The following is a 13,371-nucleotide window of genomic DNA, read 5'->3' on the forward strand; positions in this document are numbered from 1 at the left end:
GAATTTTGTTTAGAAGTAAACAGTTTAATATTATGAAAATAACCCTATAAACCAGATGTTCGCAGTTATTTTTATATTAAAAAAATGGATCTGTGACTATTTGTCTGCAACAATTCTCACGAAAGCTAACACATTTGACTATTTAGTCTACAGTTTCATTATTATTAATGTCAGGGTTTTCAACAAGTTAAAAGTAGATCAATTAAAAAAAAACACACACACATGTAATTGACACATGTTCAGTATATAGCTGAAAGAGAACATCCCCCGCTCTTTAACATCCAATATGGATCGTATTTGGTCTTAATGCAATCAAGAGCGCTGGATTTTGCACAAATAAGTGCAATCTGACAGTACCAGCTGTTTTAGGGCACTCAGTCTGTGATTCTTCTGCATATTCACCCTTTGCAGCAGCTGGCTGCTTTGTGTGTGTTTTAGCCTACATTTCACATAATATTTTAAGACAAGCTGCATATTTTATATCTATGGCTATGCTAAAAAAACAATAAAATCTCCCTATAAATTTGATAACCTCAGCCATATTTTTTAAAATGTTTTTGCCATCTACATAATTAAATATAAAACAGTTTTATTTGTATCTTTTAAAAAATATACCATATGCATGAATGGAAATACAACAGTTCAAAAGGCTCTAAAGTCTAAAATCAGCATGGCTCTTCACACTATGTTGCAGAAATCTGGTGGTTTCAGTTAACATATTAATATGCCCAGATTATTCCCAGATATGTCGTAGTAAGAATCATTTGCACAATGTTTCATACTGTGCAACATATTGTGCAATTTCTAAGTGTTTTTTTCATGTAAAGTTGATTAAAATACAACTAATTCTCTAAGTCTAAACAGAAATTCCAACAGAAATGTATGTATACATTGAAATATTGCGAGTAAACGTTTAGAAATGGCAGCATGAACTAAACACCACCGCATGACACATGATCAAGCAGTCAAGTTTTCAAATGCTCTTTCTAAAGTCACCCAAAAACAATTTACAGATTGAGCTATAGAGCCGTCTTCAGTTTCCCGTGGGCTTAAATGGGTTAAGCAGTCCGTGTCATTGATGCGTGTGCGGTTTTAATGTCATCGGCATACGCTCGGATGTTTGGATCGATTGTCGTCTTTGTTGCGACTCAAGGACAGGTCTCCAAGGGGCTGATGAGACGAGACGGAGATGGACGTTTCCATGGCCTGACAAATAATTTGTTTACCGGACTGTGTATCTGCACGCAAACGCTCCCGCGCAGACAAACGGACAATGATGGCCCAATGACAAGAAACAAGGCATCCTGGTCTGGAGCCGGCCGTGTGTTAACAAGCAGACAAATTAGGGACAAGAGTGGCATCAATACAGTGGAGTGACAGGCCTTGTCACCGGGGTGTCACAAAGTGCCAATTAACAATGCTAATTAAAACAGTAAACAAGAGCACATAAAGCACGCAGCTATTGTCTCCCCGCTGCTCGAACTCTCAGTAAGGACCTTTCTTCCGGCCTCTGTAGGGCGAAACCCAAATTAACAGCCGTAGAGGACAAACTCAGGCTTTGGAATTACATTTGGCAGGAATCCGAGCAGGAAATTTTAATAATGCTTCCTAAGTGCCTGAACATTTATCTATGTATTTAATTAAATACATCAACGTGTCACACACACACATATACATAGACAGTCTGCAACGTACATGATATTACTTGGCAGACCGCTCACTGCCATTTTCCCATCAGAGATGGTCCTGCTGTAGTGTTAATAGGAAGGAGATGACCATGAGCAGTGGTGCTAAAGGGCTGAGATAAGCACTCTGGTATGAAGTACTGGCTTTAAGAGCAATGCAGAGGTACAGTGGCTGGATTGGCCACAGGCCGGATCCGACTGCACGCACACAATCAAATCCATTTCATGCCATAAAGCTCTCAAAGACCAGAACACTGCCGTATCTGATGACCTCTCAAGACAATCTACTCCACAGATAGAGAACGAGAGAGAACCATATCCATTCCGTTATGACCATTAGAAGTTTCTTAACTCACATTGGGAAACACTGAATGCATCTAAACCATCAGCCAAAGAGTATAAAACAACGATCTGATTGAGAACTGACAACTGATGACAAAACCACATCTTATTTCCAAACATCCGAATCCTTTTAAAGGGATAGTTCAGCCAAAAATGACATTTCTGTCATCAAATATACCATATTTTATCTTGAAAAGTGTTTCAACTGTTTTTGTCCACATAATGAATGTCAATGGGGTCCAAAAAGAAAATGTGACATTTGTCAATATTTAGGTTCCAAAGAAGAAAGAAAGTCATGAAAATCTGGAACAACATGAGTGTGAGTAAATGATGACAGAATCGTATTCTTGGGTGAACTGTCCCTTTAAGTGTTCACAATAGCAAGTAATTAAAATCTTAATTTATCACTGCTGCAGACATGCTACACATAAAAATTAGGAACAGCTAATGAGGCATTAAGAGTGTTGCAGTGAGAAAGACACTCTGAAACTGTAGCTTGTGAAGCTATTTTTTATTTCATTTAAATACAGCCAAGCTAGCTTTTTAAAAAAGTATTTAACTAGCATTACAAGATAACAAAAATTAGCTAATTACATTGAAGCTAAGGGGCACTATCTTTTAAATTATATAATTATCAGATTAAAAAATAATAAAAGCTGATTCATGAATGAATTAGAGTGACAGCATCAAATTTAAATAAATAAATACCCTTGTCATGCCAAACCTTTCTGGCTTTTTTTCTTCTTCTTCATGGAACACAAAAAGGAGCAATTAACTGGTTGCTTTTTTCTATACAATTACAATAAATGAAAATTAAGCTTTCAAGCTTTGAATAGACAATAAAGCATGAAAATAACTGTGCTAAAAATGCTGTGGGAATGCTAACAGATAGCTTTTTGACTATTTTAGACCTTCTTGACTCTTAACGCTATCCTCAAAATCTGTACAATAAAGTCTCATTTATTAACATTAATATAGTTAACATGAACTTACAAATGTACAATACTTATACAGCATCTATTAATTGTAGTTAATGGTAATTTTAACATTTACTAATACATTTCCCCCCGGTGTCACAGACAAGGCTTAAGCTAGTCCCAGACTAAAATGCATGTTTTAGCTGTCTCAACTGAAAATATCTGGCTCTGACATATCTTAAAATATGTCAGTGTCATTGTTCTGTGTAAAGATGCACACCTGTAATGTTTTCTTCTATGGCATTTTTGTAAAAGTTGCTTAAATATCTTAATTTAACTAAGGTCTAGTCCTGGCTTAAGCTAAGCCCCGTTTGTGAAACCGGGCCTTATAGTTTAAAAAAATAATAATTTATTAACTAAGATTAACAAAAACTAATAGCTATTGTTAAAAAAATATTGCTTATTGTTAGTTCATGTTTGCTAATGCATTAAGTAATGTAAACAAATGAGACCTTATTGTAAAGTGTTACAGATTGTTGTTCCAGGACCAACAAAGGACATTGATCCAGGAATATGTCTGTCTTGGGTAAATCACGTTAAGCCTTCTGCAAAGCATACATATGATTTCCACAGTCTTGCTGAGGCCAATCTACATTGTTGTATTACAGGTTACTGTTATCTCAATTTTCCGGAGGATTTACAGACCTCTCATCCTTTAAAGTTTGATTGAAAGGGCTAAATTTCAAATATACAGTATGAATATGGTCTTGTATTGTCATGTTTGAAATGCTATTATTTGGTATTCAAAAAAGGCCTTCTTATGTTCTTTACTACTCCTCTGCCAATCAGGCCGTTGTTCGGGCTGATCTCATGTCAGCCATTGGCAGTTAACTTGAGGATCAACAGAATTGTCTTTGGAAAAGGCTGTGACTGATGTTAAAGGCAGCTGGATCCATTGAGCCGCCTGATCCGACATTGTGCTTGTGCTGGATCGCTTTATATGTACGGCTCATTCTCAAGACAGCAGTGCAACATTTAAGCTCGCTGGATCCAAACCGAAGCGTCTGACATTGAAAGGCGGTGCTTGATTGAGTGGGACTTTTATAGCTTAGCCCAGGGATAACAGCTCTCTCAGTAGCCGTCTGTAGCCTAAAGGACAAAAGAAAATGGCACAGTCGCCATAACACTGTGAGGTTTTTCTCTCTCACGTTCCCTTCATTGATGACTGGAAGTAGAAGACTTGTTAACCTGTCAGTCGGTAAAGGGCAGAGGCAAGATTATTGTGAATGTCTCTCTGAAACATTCCCCATTTCGGGTGACTAGCACTGAGCCTAATACTAATCTTTATCCAAAAGTTAAGCTTTAACCTTAACGTGTTGTTTTGTTCAAACGCCACATCTTTAAATGCCACTGTAATTTTAATCGAGTCATTGAAAATATTAACACAGTTATGATCATCTCAATCTGTAAGGAGAGATCGGAAAATGACGCATACAGTTAAAACTGCGTCATTTCATCCCTTAGGATGACTAGCTATCATAATTATAATCGATCCCCAAGCACACTTTGCTTATGTCATGACAAATATCTCCAGAAAAAGTAAATCAGAAAGGATTCTAACATGGATAGCGCACACCAGCCAAAGCGTGTCTGCACCACAGATGTCTGCTAAACTCAACAAACCAAAACTTTATTCAAAATTTTCTGAAGTTCTTAGGACGATGAGCTCTGAGACATCCGTACAAAGTGATTTGAAAGTCACAGAGTGAGCTCGCTCCATCAAAGCATCCAGCTGGGCGTTGAACGAGATCCCAGACTCACTCGGCGCTCACCTGTTTTCGACATTCTAACGATGGTGTGTCATCAGAACTTCTCTGACACTTTTTCAAATGAATTCGGGATCAGCACGACTTGGACAAAAAGCATTATATTATCCCTCATCAATTAGGTTGTTAGGTTGCAGATAAATGACGATGAATGCGCTTATGAAGTGAAATTACTAACAAAAGCAAATATCTTTCATTAAACTGATCATCTTTAACAATAATTAGGATTGCTCTATAGCTCAGAGATTAGCAATCAGGATGTTTTTTTAAGAAAATTTTATATATATATATTGCTTTTGAGATTTTGTGAAAATAAACAAAAACATAAAAAGCTTAAAAATTGTGTGCATTTTTTATTTGTATATATTTTTAATAATAATAATAATAATCTATACTAAAACAGATAATTTATTATAGATAGATAGATAGATAGATAGATACTGAATAAATAATGTTATTTTTGTTTTCTTTGCGCATAAAAAGTATTCTGGTAGCTTCGCAAAATTGAAGTTGAGCCACTGATGTCACATGGACTGTTTTACCGATGTCCTTGCTATGCTTCTGGGACTAGGAACATTGCAGTTGCATTGCTGTCTATGGAGGGTCAGAGAGCTAGATAGATAGATAGATAGATAGATAGATAGATAGATACTGAATAAATAATGTTATTTTTGTTTTCTTTGCGCATAAAAAGTATTCTGGTAGCTTCGCAGTTGAGCCACTGATGTCACATGGACTGTTTTACCGATGTCCTTGCTATGCTTCTGGGACTAGGAACATTGCAGTTGCATTGCTGTCTATGGAGGGTCAGAGAGCTCTCAGATTTCATCAAAAAATATCTTAATTTTTGTTCCAAAGATGAACAAAGGTCTTACGGGTTTGGAACGACATGAGGGTGAGTAATTAATGGCAGAATTAAAATTTTTGGGTAAATTAACCCTTTAAAATGAGCAATTATTTTCTCAAATTCAACATGTTTCAGTTAACGCATTAAGCTCCTTAAAAGCTAATTCAGTATAAGATACGGTTAAAGTGACATACATGAGATTTGGTGTCGATGATGAAGATGTGGGAGTAATTAAGACAGTGTAGTGCTATAGCTGATGTTCACACATTCATTCAGGACTCATCGCACTAAAAGGTCATTTCAAACCACACTGTATTCTGTCAATCTAAATTCATAAGATGCCATAACCACCTGAGGCACCTTGCCACCACAGGCATTAACCAGCTTATATCGCTCGGGGGATGCTGTGACGCCTATAAATATCGGTTACAGGCTACCAACGACCGGGCCGTGCATCCATCATAAATTTCCTTAGTTTTGTGCGACATTACAGGTGGTGATAAATCATTAAATGTGCTAAATTATTCCCTCAGTGCTGCTGTTCTATATTCCCGATATGCTCCGTATTCTATAATGAGACAAAGGTGGAGCAAAAATATGAGCAATTGAGCCGTTTGACTGAAGGATCTTTCAATGCCCTCTGTCATGAAATGCAGCATTATGGAGTGTGGTGAGATCTCTATCCAGGTGGTGCCACTGTCAACATTAGCAGTACATTATGCATGTGTGTATGGGTGTGTGTTTGTTTAGTGAGGTTAGGAAACGGTGAATTAATTCCTTTGCAGGTAATTATAATGTTGTCATTGTTTTGTTTTTTAACGGGGAGTGAAGTCATGTCAGTAAAGGTCTCTGCTGATAATTTGCACGCTCCATAGACCTGCCAACCGGCCTGTAAAAAGTGGCATGTCACATTCTGGTAACCTCTTTGCCCCCAATCTTTGCACTACATGCCATGGCAAATACCCTTCCACTACTGGAGGAACCCACCACCCTCAGCCCTCGCGTGCCCCACACACACACTAACACACCCTCCCAGATCTACAACGTAATAACCTTTTAAAAGTCACACCATATTCAGTTTTTCCTCAATTGTTTAGCCATTCTATTACACTAACACTTTAAAACTAGGGTTTAAAAAAAAAAAAATTTATGCCAAAGACCAGTGTTGGGTGTAACGCATTACAAGTAACGCGAGTTATGTAATCAGATTACTTTTTTCAAGTAACTAGTAAAGTAACGCATTACTTTTTAATTTACAAGAGAATATCTGAGTTAATTTTTCAAATGCGTAACGCAAGTTACTTTTTTTCCAATTCACTGATTGACAGCTCTCCTGTCTCCATGTTGAGAGAAATCAGAAGATGTCACTGTGGTTCTAAAATAAATATGAATATGCATTAATTCATCTCACTCAACAACAAACCCTCCCCCCCCCAAAAAAAACACAGATTCAGTATTCCTCAAAATGAATAAAAATAATGCAACTCAGAAGATGACGCAAACCTGCAATAATGAAATGTTAAACAACACAAATATCCTTTATGTAAGGTAGCTACAGAATATATTTTCAGACCAGTGTTATTTTAGTTTCACTGACATAGTATTATAGTTTTGATGAATATTTTTGAATTTTAAAGTTTTAATAAATTTTTGTTGGGTTTTTGTTGTCATTTTAGCAGTTTCTGTCTATATAGTTTTTTATCGATTTTATTTCAGTTTTAGTTTGTAGTTAGTTATCATTTGTTTTAGTTATTTGCATCGTTAAATTAAATAAAATGAGAAAAGTTTCCTGGGCTGAAATAATTTTTATTTATTTTATTTTATTTTATTTCAATTAACATGTTTTACTTAAAGTAATGAAAATGACTATTTTATTTGTTTTTTTAATTCACTATAATAACCCTGTTTTAGGCTCATTTATGCAAGATTTATAGCTCTTTAAGAATTAATTATTATTAATAATAATAACAATAATAATAATGATGAATAATTAACTAAATATATAACAATGAATTTAATTCCTTATAGTACAGAAATGCGCTATGTTACAGAATATGAAACTATATGTTTTCCTGTTTTTTGTAGCAACAGAAAAACTGTATTTGTTTTACAATGCTAATCTATCTTCCTCTATTTGTATGTATAGCTATACATATGAAGGCCAAATTTAGGAAAATGTCATTATAAATGTAGTAAAACATGTTAAAAAGTGAATTGTCAGAACATTTAAAGCAGTTCTCACTATATGAAAGGCTCATAAATGTCTGTGTGTGCCCAAATGTGGACAACATAAAGACTGTACAAATGATCTCCCGCTAAAACATGCAAACGAGTGTCTGGCTTTACTAAACATCTCTCTGTGGCAGGTTCCTCATTGTTAGCTCGTGTTTTGCACACCTAATAAATAGCACAGCCCACAATCAGCTTTAACCTGTCGCTACTTCACGGCACAGCTGTTTTAAGTGATGAGGAAAAAAAGCTGTTTCAAGGAGAGAGGCCTCACAGGTAAGTTATGACTCTTTCCAGCAAGCTGTAAATTGCCTTTTTTGTTGTTTCTATCTTTTCTCTGTCACTAAGGGAAAATAATCTGCAGGGCTGTGGAGTAATTCTACATGGATGGGTTTCTTATTACCGCGACTGGAGAGGCTGGGCCTTGGAGATGACAGCCCAGTGAGGCAGCAGGCGAGCGGAGAGAAACAGTGAAAGCAATGAGGCATCAGTCAGCAGCTTTACTGCTCGCTCTGAGATAAACACCCAACAAATAAATAAATTAATGCAAGAGAGGCCTGTAAATATGAGTGTCTAGCAGCTGGGTGCATGACAGAGCGATACAGGGGTGAAACGCTCACATGTGTGCGCACACACTCATACACACACATACACACACGCACACACACACACACACACACACACACGTGAGCTCATAGTAAAGTTCAACCAACCCTTTTCCGATCACTAGAGGGCACTTAAGCTACACACATCTTGGGTTTGTACAAAGACACCTTTTAGCTGTGGAATTCTTTATATAGAGCGGCTTTCAACCTCAGATTTAGATATGAATCTGCACAGAGCACCAAAAAATAAATAAATCAAAATAAATATCCACAGTTTCCCAAAAGCTCTCTGGTTCTGAATTGATTGACAAAGTATCATCTAACAAAAAGGTGTTGATTTAGGGTCTTTCATCTCCGCCCCGTCTAAAAATCTGTGATTAACATAGCCATGAATTCTTCAGTAATCACTGAATGTACTTTATAATTAAATATTATTCATCCTTCTAGTCAGTGCTGAAACAGGTCAGATCGGACATGTTTGAAATATTAGGTATTTTAAGTCAGCTGAACATGATTCAAACTCCTATCCTCTTCCAATTAAGGGAATAATTACTACCTAAATGAGTCCATGTGGGACTAAAATCCTAGAATTGTCCCTAATCTTACTAATGGATTGGACACCTGTTGGTGTTGGCACAGAAGTGGATACACTGCATCCACATCGACACAACTCAATGACAAGAGCGTTTCGGCACACTTCTGTTGGCCGGCCGACATCTCTTGCGTGTCTAACAGCCAAACGGGTCAACAAAACCTCGCTCTCTGATAATGATTCCTAGAATAATTAAGAGATCAATGAGTGAGCATTGCTCGCGGTAAATAAGGGGATGGAGTTGTACGACCAGCATGCAGCTTAAACGCAGGGAAGAGAGCCAAGCTTCAATAGAGTGACATTATCACCCCAGCCTTCATTATTGAACCATGACGCCACCCCAGTATGTTGCTCGGTGCACCTACATTGGAGAGACAATTTCAGAAAGTGAGACAGCAGAACAAGTCATTGGCTTTTGTCTACTGAGCTGCAGCATTGATTCGAGAAAATCGGGTCTTTACACCAGCCATATGTTCCTCATGAGGGGGAAAATTCAATGAGAGTGGAGTTCCAATCGTTCTAAGCGGAGCATGAGCCTTCAGGGAAGATGCATAGTGACCAGGCTGTTTGTTCGTCACTGAACAAACCAACTCACAAACAACCTATAACCAACAGGAACCAGCTCCTTTTCAAAGCCTCTCTGTCAATAAAGCAACCTGTGGTTCCTGTATATAAACACCCAGAAATGAATCAGTTCACCATGAGAGAGAACAAATTTGTAGAGGCGAAACAAAATAAGAAGTTCGTCCTTCATCATTTTATCTTCCCTTCCTCCTTCAGAGGCTTCAGGGTCAGAGATACCCGAGGAGAAACAGAGAGAAATAGAAGTGTACAAGGTGGTCTACAAAAACTGAAGAATGCTATCTGTTAGTATTCCCATTGAACCCAATCCTTCAATATAGGATTTTGAGACGTGATGTGAAAGGCGGCAGACAGGGCATTACAATATATAAACAGATACATATATACCATTCAAAAGTTTGAGGTCGGCAAGATATTATGTTTTTGAAAGAACATTCTTATGCATAACAAGACTGCATTTATTTGATCACAAACAGTAATATTGTAAAATATTATTACAAATTAAAATACCTGCTTTCTATTCTAATATATTCTCAAATTAAAAAAATTTCATCAGTCATTACTCCAGTTTTTAGTGTCACATGATTCATTACAAATCACCCTAACATGCAAATAAGCTGACGTTTCTATATATGCTGCTTAATATTTTTGTGGAAATCACAATATTATATAGTGAATTAAGCATTCAATTTTGAAGTAAAAGACTTGAGCAATATTTTCTTGTAATACATACTCCAATAATATTTTATTTACTTTGAACTTCAAATTCCAAACATATTTTTTAGAGTGTAGTGTTACATTATCAGGTGAAGGAGGAATGAAAGGATACAGCCATCCTCAGTGTACGGCACAGGTGAGGTGCTTCCTGCTGTCAGGTAGCTGTAGAAGGAGACCTCCAGTGTGTAGCAGTATTATGTGTCATCCAGCAGACCACCCAGGAACCGTCGGCCGGTACCAGCCTTGACCACATCACGGTTAAACGATGTACTGGACTGGAGAAGACACACGAAGACATAACACAACAGAATGATTAATCACAGTAAAACACAGAGAATAGAAACAAACAAAGAGACATACTTGGAAGCAGGGTTGTGTTGGTTGCTTTGAGTAAGGAAACCACAGAAAACATTGCTGTGATTGGCTGATAACCCTTTCAGTGCCCACCTATTTGCATGAATGGGTAAAACTAGTGAAAATGGATAGAGTAAACAGCTCACCTACTCAGAAATCACTATGTTTGATTTTGTCTGAATATAAATGAACTTGAAATTACTTAGGGGGGAAAAAATCTGAGAATGAGTGTTTTTTTAGTGAGCACACAGCTCGGTTAAATTAAAAGGGCATCTCTTCCATACCTGCAATGATTATGACACCTGCAGTGTTTACTGAGGATTTGTTGACTAATGGTCTGAAAAGACGTGACTATAAATAATAGATGAACAACCGTCAGTATTAACAAATAAAAGCACAAAATATGCTTGTTACTATTTTTGTATATAGCCATTATTTTTGAAGCAATGTAAAAAGTGTTATATAATGTTATTTCAGAAGGGAAGCACACAGGGAAATAAATCAATAAATAAACAAAAATGCTAAATTAAATAAAAGATGACCGATATATACTGTATCTAAGAACTTCATTTGGAGTTGTATCTCGGCCAAATATTGTCCTATCTTAACAAACCATACATTAATGAAAAGCTTATTTATTCAGCTTTTCAGGTGATGTATAAAGCCAATTTCGATGACTGGTTTTGTGGTCCAGGGTCACATTTGCTCAAAATTTCACTTTGGTTCACCAAGGAAAGATGAAGATTGTAAAAGTTTTAAGGTTTAAAACACTACACAAAACATGACTCTCAGAAAACTCAAAAGTATTGCTCATGTATTGTCTTTTATGAGGTGAAGATCTCCAGACCAGAACAATGCAAGAACTTGCTTTGTTGTTCTGACAGGCAGAAATCAACAGATATAATCATCACAGAAAATAAAGTATGTGCAAAATTTTCTAGGAGCCATGAGTCGCATGTCACTGAATTTCAGCTTTTGGGTGAGCTGTTCCTTACAAATAAATGACAAGTTAGTTTGAACAAAACAACACAGATATAGTACCACAGATGTAGTAAAACCAATCAAACGTTGGCGAACTGACTAAACAACAGTACAAGTAAAAACACTTTTGTATTTTGATGAAATACATAAAAGTCGTACAGTCAGTTATTCAAGGAGACTCACCGTGCAGGTTCTGAAAAAGCCAAACACACAGGAAGGACAGTGGAATGGCTCGGTGTGTAATTCCTATAAAACAAAAAAAAATTGAAGAGTGTACTGTTGACTGTGAAGTTACCTCAACAAACATGATTTTAAATATTCCAATTAGACATATATACACAAGTTAACGTGTTCACATCTTTAATGCAACCAGAATAAAAAAATAGCAAAAAAACTAAATATCAAATAGTCAAAATATCAAATAGCAAAAACAAAGTGGACTACTTTCAGTGACAGAATGTGTAATTTTGAAAAAGTCTTTACCATTCAGTGATGTGGCTCTGTTGAAATGCTTATCTCTAAAAGTAAATAGAAAGATATCAAGAACACAGTACTGACTGTATTTCCACAGTGGGTCATTTAGTCTTTTAAACTATCTTGTCAAAACAATTAGTTGCTAATTATATATGTAGCCATGTACTCTCAATGACTTGAGCGAGCAGGAGCCTAAAAAAAACTATAAGTTAAATGAATAACCTGGCAAATTAATGTAGCATTATTGCATTGACTAGGCTAGATTTGACAATAGATATGTATGACATTTAAAGTGTTAAATAGTTACACTGGCCTGGTGGATTTATGCACGGTGATTTATCTACTTGCTGAGTTTATTCACATAGTTATAATTGCATAATACTTAATCATCGTCTTAAATACAAAAATACAACGTTTTGAAAATAGCTACATAAAATCGTTGAAAAAGGACATTATACATTAAACAGTGTAAAACGGCCAGCAACACACACACACACACACACACACACACACACACTCACATTCACATTCACATTCACATACACATACACATACACACATATAGATAGATAGATAGATAGATAGATAGATAGATAGATAGATAGATAGATAGATAGATAGATAGATAGATAGATAGATAGATAGATAGATAGATAGATAGATAAAAAACATAGCACAATTACTAGCCTGAAAAGATTTCATCACAAACCGATTTTATCATACACTAGGCACAGAGTTGTCACGAGAAAGAAGATATTGATTGGATTTAGGAAACTATTTATGGATCGCATTGGATTGGCCTAATAATTTATGCCACTTTGTACATTACAGAAGTACTTAAGTATGCTGGCAACTTTTCTCTGCTCTCCACTTTTCCTGCAGTTGTGTGCTTGCTTACACTGCACTCTTCGTACCTTTCCATGGCTCAGCTATAATGGCTGGTAAATGTTTGCTTTTGCCCAAGAAAGGTGACTGATCTAGTGTCAGTGTGATGTGTAGCTGGTGGCTATAAGCGCAGTTGAGACATGATTCTCTCCAGAGGCAACTCTCCCTCAATATGCTGGACGAACTTTGGGATGGTTGTGTGCTGAATAGGCAGAGAGGGGGGGCAACATGCCAGCTGGAGACTTGCCCTCTATGCCCTCCTGTCACCACACACACACACATACACACACACACACACACACACACACACACACACACACACACACACACACACA

General features: G+C 36.7%; 1 long non-coding RNA gene across 1 annotated transcript in view; it reads right to left on the bottom strand.

The window, feature by feature from the left end:
• Window positions 1-13,371, bottom strand: part of LOC107599015 (uncharacterized) — a 32,612-nt gene that overhangs the window by 5,285 nt on the left and 13,956 nt on the right. Inside the window, exon 3 of the long non-coding RNA XR_001610628.1 lies at window positions 10,455-10,617. This is a non-coding gene — a long non-coding RNA (uncharacterized lncRNA). The remainder of the gene's footprint in view (window positions 1-10,454; window positions 10,618-13,371) is intronic.

The sequence above is a fragment of the Sinocyclocheilus grahami genome, unplaced genomic scaffold (assembly GCF_001515645.1).
Source record: "Sinocyclocheilus grahami isolate Dianchi unplaced genomic scaffold, SAMN03320097.WGS_v1.1 scaffold259.1, whole genome shotgun sequence".
NCBI classification, from domain to species: domain Eukaryota; kingdom Metazoa; phylum Chordata; class Actinopteri; order Cypriniformes; family Cyprinidae; genus Sinocyclocheilus; species Sinocyclocheilus grahami.